Source organism: Kogia breviceps, chromosome 7, assembly GCF_026419965.1.
Source record: "Kogia breviceps isolate mKogBre1 chromosome 7, mKogBre1 haplotype 1, whole genome shotgun sequence".
Taxonomy (NCBI): domain Eukaryota; kingdom Metazoa; phylum Chordata; class Mammalia; order Artiodactyla; family Physeteridae; genus Kogia; species Kogia breviceps.
Genome location: NC_081316.1, coordinates 25,120,390 through 25,130,521, shown reverse-complemented (window position 1 = coordinate 25,130,521; position 10,132 = coordinate 25,120,390).

Below are 10,132 nucleotides of genomic sequence, written 5' to 3'. Positions count from 1 at the left end.
CAACCTCCAGCCAGCTCTGTGCCTTCTCAGCACATCAGCATCACTTAGAGGGAACTGTTAGCATTAGTCAAGATCAGTTTGGAAGCAGCAAGACCAATGTGAGCTAGTAGACTTTCAATACTGATGAGGGACTTACAATGTGCAGATAAATAATCTGGCCCTGCTGAGGGTTCAAACTCTCAAGGGGCCCAAAGTCCAAAACATGTGGGCTGGCAGGCTCTTATTTTATCAGGACACACACTGCATGATGTTAAGTCATGGGGCCAACTGCAAGGACACAAAAGTAGACCTGTACCTCGAAGCTCAGTACTTCTCAAAGTCGGACACTGGGCCAGTATCCTTCAGGACATACTATGAGTTCCACTTATCTACCCACTGGGTGTACCTTGCATCTATCTATAGCTCATCCCCCAAAAGAGATGATCCAATGGGGTTATCACCACCCAATACTGAACCCAAGACTATTGACTCTCCAACTCCTCTGGCCTTTGCAGTATTGCCTCCGGGTCCAGACATCTAACCCTTAGTCTATGGTATCAGTCATAGCAACTATCTGCAGAAAGAAACCTCGAAGCTTAAGGCCATTTATATGACCCTTGCTGATTGACGCCCAGCAGCCCTCTCCCCAGCTCCCCATTTAGCAACACCCAGATTCTGCCTTAGAGAATTACCCCCTTCTCAATGTACTCTGGCCCCAAAGTGGGCACGAGACCCAAGAAAGCAGTCAGACAGTCTCACCCTGGCATCTGAATCTTGAAAAAGATTTCTGGAACTACCCAACTCCTGGCTTTTTTTTTTTTTTTTTAATCTCTCTGACTGACTCTTCTGCCCTCCTCTTCCACTTTTAAGGGTGCGTGTGATTACATTTGTTTCACCTTCTCCCTATTTTATTTTAATTAATTTTTTGCCCTGCAACTAGGTTGATCAGTACCCCCCCTTTTTTTTAAGATTCCATATATATGCGTTAGCATATGGTATTTGTTTTTCTCTTTCTGACTTACTTCACTCTGTATGACAGACTGTAGGGCCATCCACCTCACTACAAATAACTCAATTTCGTTTCTTTTTATGGCTGAGTAATATTCCATTGTATATATGTACCACATCTTCTTCATCCATCCATCTGTTGATGGACATCTAGGTTGGTTCCATGTCCTAGCTATTGTAAATAGAGCTGCAATGAAAATTCTGATGCATGTCTCTTTTCTTTAAATTTATTTTATTTAGTTATTTTTGGCTGCTTTGGGTCTTCATTCCTGCACACGGCTTTCTTTAGTTGTGGTGAGTGGGGGCTACTCTTCGTTGTGGTGCGCAGGCTTCTCTTGTTGAGGAGCACGGACTCTAGGCACGTCGGCTTCAGTAGTTGTGGTACGTGGGCTCCAGAGTGCAGGCTGAGTAGTTGTGGAGCATGGGATCAGTTGCTCCATGGCATGTGGGATCCTTGAACCCATGTGCCCTGGATTGGCAGGTGGATTCTTAACCACTGCGCCACCAGGGAAGCCCCATGTCTCTTTTTGAATTATGGTTTTGTCAGGGCATATACCCAACAGTGGGATTGCTGGGTCATATGGTAGTTAGTTCTATTTTTAGTTTTTTAAGGAACCTCCATACTGTTCTCCATAGTGGCTGTATCAATTTACATTCCAACCAACAGTGTAGGAGGGTTCCCTTTTCACCACACCCTTTCAAGAATTTATTATTTCTAGCTTTTTTGATAATGGCCATTCTGACTGGCATGAGGTGATTACCACATTGTAGTTTTGATTTGCATTTCTCTAATAATTAGTGATGTTGAGCATCTTTTCATGTGCTTCTTGGTCATCTGTATGTCTTTCTTGGTGAAATGTCTATTTAGGTCTTCTGCCCATTTTTAAACTGGATTGTTTGTTTTTTTGATATTGAGGTCCATGAGCTGTTTGTATATTTTGGAGATTAATCCTTTGTCTGTTGTTTCATTTGCAAATATTTTCTCCCATTCTGAGGGTTGTCTTTTTGTCTTGTTTATGGTTTCCTTTGCTGTGTAAAAGCTTTTAAGTTTAATTAAGTCTCATTTGTTTATTTTTGTTTTTATTTCTGTTACTCTAGGAGGTGGGTCAAAAAAGGATCTTGCTGTGGTTTATGTCAGAGTGTTTTTCCTATGTTTTCCTCTAAAAGTTTTATAGTGTCTCGTCTTACATTTAAGTCTTTAATCCATTTGGAGTTTATTTTTGTGTACGGTGTTAGGTAGTGTTCTAATTTCATTCTTTTACATGTAGCTGTCCAGTTTTCCCAGCACCACTTATTGAAGGGGCTGTCTTTTCTCCATTGTATGTTCTTGCCTCCTTTCTCATAAATTAGGTGCCCATATGTGTGTGGGTTTATTTCTGGGCATTCTATCCTGTACCATTGATCTATATTTCTGTTTTTGTGTCAGTACCATATGTCTTGATTACTGTAGCTTTGTGGTATAATTTGAAGTCAGGGAGCCTGATTCCTCCAGCTCCGTTTTTCTTTCTCAAGATTGCTTTGGCTATTCAGGGTCTTTTGTGTTTCCATACGAATTGTAAGACTTTTTGTTCTAATTCTGTGAAGAATGCCATTGGTGGTTTGATAGGGATTGCACTGAATCTGTAGATTGCTTTGGGTAGTATAGTCATTTTCACAGTGTTGATTTTTCCAATCCAAGAACATGGTATATCTCTCCATCTGTTTGTATCATCTTTAATTCATTTCATCAGTGTTTTATAGTTTTCTGAGTACAAGTCTTTTCCCTCCTTAGGCAGGTTTATTCCTAGGTATTTTATTCTTTTTGTTGCAATGGTGAATTGGAGTGTTTCCTTAATTTCTCTTTCTGATTTTTCGTTATTGGTGTATAAGAATGCCAGAGATTTCTGTGCATTAATTTTGTATCCTGCAACCTTACCAAATTCATTGATTAGTTCTAGTAGTTTTCTGGTGGCATCTTTAGGATTTTCTATGTATAGTATTGTGTCATTGGCAAATAGTGACAGTTTTACTTCTTCTTTTCCAATTTGTATTCCTTTTATTTCTTTTTCTTCTCTGATTGCTGTGGCTAGGACTACCAAAACTATGTTGAATAAGAGTGGTGAGAGTGGACATCCTTGTCTTGTTCCTGATCCTAGTAGAAATGCTTTCAGTTTTTCACCATTGAGTATGATGCTCACTGTTGGTTTGTCATATATGGCCTTTATTATGTTGAGGTAGTTTCCCTCTATGCCCATTTTCTGGAGAGTTTTCATGATAAATGGGTGTTGAATTTTGTCAAAAGCTTTTTCTGCATCAATTGAGATGATCACATGGGTTCTTTTTTTTGTTTTTTTATTTTTAATTTTTAAAAATTTTTATTAGAGTATAGTTGATTTGCAATGTTGTGTTAGTTTCAGGTGTACAGCAGAGTGAATCAGCTATACAGATACATATATCCACTCTTTTTTAGATTCTTTCCCCATATAGGCCATTACAGAGTGTTGAGTAGAGTTCCCTGTGCTATATAGTAGGTCCTATTAGTCACCTATTTTATATATAATAGTGTGTATATGTCAATCCCAATCTCCCAATTTATCCCTCCCTCCACCTTACACACTGGTAACCATAAGTTTGTTTTCTACATCTGTGACTCAATTTCTGTTTTGTAGATAAACTCATTTGTACCATTTTTAGATTCCACATATAAGCAATATCATATGATATTTGTCTTTCTCTATCTGACTTACTTCACTCAGTATGAAAATCTCTAGGTCCATCCATGTTGCTGCAGATGACATTATTTCATTCTTTTTTATGGCTGAGTAATAATTCCATTGCATATATGTACCACAAGGGATTCTTTTTTTTTTTAAGATTTGGCAAAAAAAACTTCCAAAGAGATGGGCTTTAATTTTTTATGAAGTGGGGTCCATCACATCTATTGAGTGAGTTAGGGCAGAAGTTGTGTGAAGTGGAGAATATTTGAAATAATGTTGTTAAGGATGAAAGAGTTGGATATGCAAACAATGATGCAAGTCAGGGGTCCTAGAACTACAGACCATGTGCAAATCTGTTTTTCTTTTAGCATCTTTATTGGAGTATAATTGCTTTACATTGGTGTGTTAGTTTCTGCTGTATAACAAAGTGAATCAGCTATACATATACATATGTCCCATATCACCTCCCTTTTTCATCTCCCTCCTGCCTTCCCTATCCCACCCCTCTAGGTGGACACAAAGCACTGAGCTGAAATCCCTGTGCTATGTGGCTGATTCCCACTAGCTATCTATTTTACATTTGGTAGTGTATATATGTCCATGCCACTCTCTCACTTTGTCCCAGGTTACCCTTCCCCCTCCCCATGTCCTCAAGTCCACTCTCTATGTCTGTGTCTTTATTCCTGTCCTACCCTAGGTTCTAGGTTCTTCAGAGCCATTTTCGTTTTAGATTCCATATATATATGTTAGCATACAGTATTTGTTTTTCTTTTCTGACTTACTTTACTCTGTATGACAGTCTCTAGGTCCATCCACCTCACTACAAATAAATCAATTTCATTTCTTTTTATGGCTGAGTAATATTCCATTGTGTATATGTGCCATGTCTTCTTTATCTATTCATCTGTCGATGGACACTTAGGTTGCTTCCATGTCCTGGGTATTGTAAATAGAGCTGCAATGAACATTGTGGTACATGACTCTTTTTGAACTAGGTTTTCTCAGGGTATATGCCCAGTAGTGGGATTGCTGTGTCGTATGGTAGTTATACTTTTAGTTTTTTAAGGAAACTCCATACTGTTCTCCATAGTGGCTGTATCAACTTACATAACCACCAACAGTGCAAGCGGGTTCCCTTTTCTCCACACCCTCTCCAGCATTTACTGTTTGTAGATTTTTTGATGATGGCCATTCTGACTGGTGTGAGGTGAAACCTCATTGTAGTTCTGATTTGCATTTCTCTAATGACTACTGATGTTGAGTATCCTTTCATGTGTTTATTGGCAATCTGTATATTTACTTGGGAGAAATGTCTATTTAGGTCTTCTGCGCATTTTTGGATTGGGTTGTTTGTTTTTTTGATATTGAGCTACATGAGCTACTTGTAAATTTTGGAGATTAATCCTTTGTCAGTTGCTTCATTTGCAAGTATTTTCTCCCTTTCAGAGGGTTGTCTTTTCGTCGTTTATGATTTCCTTTGCTGTGCAAAAGCTTTTAAGTTTCATTACGTCCCATCTGTTTATTTTTGTTTTTATTTCCATTTCTCTAGGAGGTGGGTCAAAAAGGATCTTGCTGTGATGTATGTCATGGAGTGTTCTGCCTATATTTTCCTCTAAGAGTTTGATAGTGTCTGGCCTTACATTTAGGTCTTTAATCCATTTTGAGTTTATTTTTGTGTATGGTGTAAGGGAGTGTTCTAATTTCATTCTTTTACATGTAGTTGTCCAGTTTTCCCAGCACCACTTCTTGAAGAGGTTGTCTTTTCTCCATTGTATATTCTTGTCTTCTTTATCAAAGATAAGGTGACCATGTGTGCATGGGTTTATCTCTGGGTTTCTCTCCTGTTCCATTGATCTATATTTCTGTTTTTGTGCCAGTACCATACTGTCTTGATTACTGTAGCTTTGTAGTATAGTCTGAAGTCAGAGAGCCTGACTCCTCCAGCTCCATTTCTTTCTCAAGATTGTTTTGGCTATTTGGAGTCCTTTGTGTATCCATACAAATTGTGAAATTTTTTGTTCTAGTTCTGTGAAAAATGCCATTGGTAGTTTGATAGGGATTGCACTGAACCTGTAGGTTGCTCTGGATAATAGAGTCATTTTCACAAGGTTGATTCTTCTAATCCAAGAATATGGTATATCTCTCCACTTGTTTGTATCATCTTTAATTTCTTTCATCAGTGTCTTATAGTTTTCTGCATACAGGTCTTTTGTCTCCTTAGGTAGGTTTATTCCTAGGTATTTTATTCTTTTTTGTTGCAGTGGTATTTGGGAGTGCTTCCTTAATTTCTCTTTCAGATTTTTCATCATTAGTGTATAGGAATGTAAGATATTTCTGAGCATTGTTTTTGTATCCTACTACTTTACCAAACTCATTGATTAGCTCTAGTAGTTTTCTGGTAGCATCTTTAGGATTCTCTATGTATAGTATCATGTCATCTGCAAACAGTGATAGTTTTACTTCTTCTTTTATGATTTGAATTCCTTTTATTTCTTTTTCTTCTCTGATTGCTGTGGCTAAACTCCAAAACTATGTTGAATAATAGTGGTGAGAGTGGGCAACCTTGTCTTGTTCCTGACCTTAGAGGAAATGTTGTCAGTTTTTCACCATTGAGAACGATGTTGGCTCTGGGTTTGTCATATATGGCCTTTATTATGTTGAGGTAAGTTCCTTCTATGCCTACTTTCTGGAGGGTTTTTATGATAAATGGGTGTTGAATTTTGTCAAAAGCTTTTTCTGCATCTACTGAGATGATCATATGGTTTTTATTCTTCAATTTGTTAATATGGTTTATAATATTGATTGATTTGTGTATATTGAAGGATCCTTGCATTCCTGGGATAAACCCCACTTGATCATAATGTATGATCCTTTTAATGTGCTGTTGGATTCTGTTTGCTAGTATTTTTTTTGAGGATTTTTACATCTATGTTCATCAGTGATATTGGCCTGTAGTTTTCTTTTTTAGTGACATCTTCGTCTGGTTTTGGTATCCAGGTGATGGTGGCCTCGTAGAATGAGTTTGGGAGTATTCCTCCCTCTACTATATTTTGGAAGAGTTTGAGAAGGATACGTGTTAGCTCTTCTCTAAATGTTTGATAGAATTCACCTGTGAAGCCATCTGGTCCTGAACTTTTGTTTGCTTGAAGAGTTTTAATTACCATTTCTTACTTGTGATAGGTCTGTTTATATCTTCTAATTCTTCATGGTTTGGTCTTGGAAAATTGTAGCTTTCCAAGAATTTGTCCATTTCTTCATGGTTGTCCACTTTATTGGCATATCGTTCTTTGTAGTAGTCTTTTATAAGCCTTTGTATTTCTGCAGTGTCAGTTGTGATTTCTCCTTTTTCATTTCTAATTTTATTGATTTGTACCCTCCCTCTTCCTTTTTTCCTTGATGAGTCTCATAAAGGTTTATCAATTTTGTTTATCTTCTCAAAGAATCAGCTTTTAGTTTTATTGATCTTTGCTATTGTTTTCTTCATTTCTATTTCATTTATTTTTGCTCTGATTTTCATGATTTCTTTCCTTCTACTGACTTTGGGTTTTCTTTGTTCTTCTTTCTCTAGTTGTTTTAAGTGTAGGGTTAGATTGTTTATTTGAGATTTTTCTTGTTTCTTGAGGTGAGATTGAATTGCTATAAACTTCCCTCTTAGAACTGTTTTTGCTGCATCCCATAGGTTTTGGGTCATTGTGTTTTTGTTGTCATTTGTTTCTAGGTATTTTTAAATTTCTTCTTCAATTTCTTCAATGATCTCTTGGTTATTTAGTAGTGCACTGTTTAGCCTCCATGTATTTGTGTTTTTTACAGTTTTTTTCCTGTAACTCATTGCCAATCTTATAGCATTGTGGTCAGAAAAGATGCTTGATACGATTTCAATTTTCTTAAATTTTCCAAGGCTTGATTTGTGACCCAAGATGTGATCTATCCTGGAGAATGCTCCATGTGCACTTGAGAAGAAAGTATATTCTGCCACTTTTTGGTGGAATGTTGTATAAATATCTATTAGATCTATCTGGTCTACTGTGTCATTTAAACTTTTGTTTCGTTATTTATTTTCTGTTTGGATGATCTGTCCATTGGTGTACGTGGGGTGTTAAAGTCCCCTACTATTATTGTGTTACTGTCGATTTCTCCTTTCATGGTTGTTACCATTTGCCTTATGTATTGGGGTGCTCCTATGTTGGGTGCATGAACATTTATAATTGTTATATCTTCTTCTTGGATTGATCCTTTGATCATTATGTAGTGTCCCTCCTTATCTCTTGTAAGTCTTTATTTTAAAGTCTACTTTATCTGATATGTGTATTGGAGTATCTGATACTCCAGCTTTTTTTTAATTTCCATTTGCGTGGAATATCTTTTTCCGTCTCTTCACTTTCAGTCTCTATGCGTCCCTAGGTCTGAAGTGGGTCTTTTGTAGACAGCATATATATGGGTCTTGTTTTTGTATCCATTCAGCCAGTCTGTGTCTTTTGGTTGAGGCATTTAATCCATTTACATTCAAGGTTATTATTGATATTATGTTCCTATTACCATTGTCTCAATTGTTTTGGGTTTGTTTCTGTGGGTCTTTTTCTTCTCTTGTGTTTCCCACTTAGAGAAGTTTCTTTAGCATTTGTTGTAAAGCTGGTTTGGTGGCGCTGAATTCTCTTAGCTTTTGCTTGTCTGAAAAGGTTTTGACTTCTCCATCAAATCTGAATGAGATCCTTGCTGGGTAATCTTGGTTGTAGATTTTTCTCTTTCATCACTTTAAGTATATATCCTGCCACTCTCTTCTGGCCTACAGAGTTTCCACTGAAAAATCAGCTGATAACCTTATGGGGATTCCTTTGTATGTTATTTTTTGTTTTTCCCTTGCTGCTTTTAGTATTTTTTCTTTGAATTTAATTTGGTAGTTTGATTAATATGTGTCTTGCTGTGTTTTTCCTAGGGTTTACCCTGTATGGGACTCTCTGTGCTTCCTGGACCTGGGTGACTATTTCCTTTCCCATGTTAGGGAAGTTTTCCACTGTAATCTCTTCAAATATTTACTCAGTCCCTTTCTTTTTCTCTTCTTCTTCTGGGACCCCTATAATTCGAATGTTGGTGCATTTAGTATTACCCCAGAGGTCTGTGAGATTGCCTTCAATTCTTTTCATTCTTTTTTCTTTATTCTGCTCCTCAGCATTTATTTCCACCATTTTGTCTTCCAACTCACTTATTTGTTCTATTGCCTCCGTTATTCTGTTACTGATTTCTTCTAGTGTATTTTTCATTTCAATTATTGTGTTGTTCGTATCTGTTTGTTCTTTAGTTCTTCTAGATCTTTGTTAAACATTTCTTGTATTTTCTCAGTCTGTACTTCCATTCTATTTCCGAGATTTTGGATCATCTTTACTATCATTACTCTGAACTCTTTTTCAGGTAGATTGCCTATTTCCTCTTCATTTATTTGGTCTTGTAGGTTTTTACCTTGCTCCTTCATCTGTGACATATTTTTTTGCCATCGTTCTTTTTTTTTTTATGAGTGGGATTGTGTTCCTGTTTTACTGGTTGTTTGGCCTGAGGCTTCCAACACTGGAGTTTGTAGGCTATTGGGTAGATCTGGGTCTTGGTGCTGAGATGAGGAACTCTGTGAGACCTCATTCCAATGACTATTCCCTGGGGTCTGAGGTTCTCTGTCAGTCCAGTGGTTTGGACTCAGAGCTCCCACCACAGGAGCTTCCCCCTGACCCCAGGCTCGCAAATCAAGATCCTGCAAGCCGTGTGGGGTGGCATAAAAAAAAAAAAAGAGAGAAAGAACAAAGTAAAAAATAAAATTAGACTAGGAAACTAACAGATATGTTAGAAAGAATGTAAAAATAAAAATATAGATGAATCAACAACTGGAAGGTACCTCAGTACCAAAATAGTAAAGAAGAGGAGGGAAAGAAAAAAAAAGGGGTGGGGGAAGGCCTTGGCTGTGGAAGGCTGGGCCCAATCAAGGGCGAGATTTGGGCAGTGGGCAGGGCCTATGATCAGGACCCACAGGGCTGGAAAAGGCCCTGGGGGCTGTGGGGGTTGGGGCTTAGGCTCAAGGAACAGAAGGGGCCTAGGCATGCCCCCCATCCCCATCTGAGGGCAGTGGGCCTCACCTGGGAGCCCAGCAGGCTCAAGTGGGTGGGGCAAACACCCTCCTCTCCTCTCCTGCTTCTGCAGTCTGGGGTCTGGGAGCACCCCTCCCACCTGCCTCTCCTGATCTCCCTGGCCTCCCTCCTACGCCCCCAGGACCCACACAGGCTGGATGGAGCTTTGGATGGAAGTGGCTTGGGAGCTCAGCAGGCTCCCCTGCCCAAGTGGGCCAGGCGATCGCCCTCTGCTCCTCTCCAGCTCTTTCCGGAGAGTCCCTCCCACATGCCTCTCCTGATCTCCCTGGCCTCAGGGGTGCTCAGTGGAGCTGTCTGCTCCACTTCTCCTCCCCCCTTGGT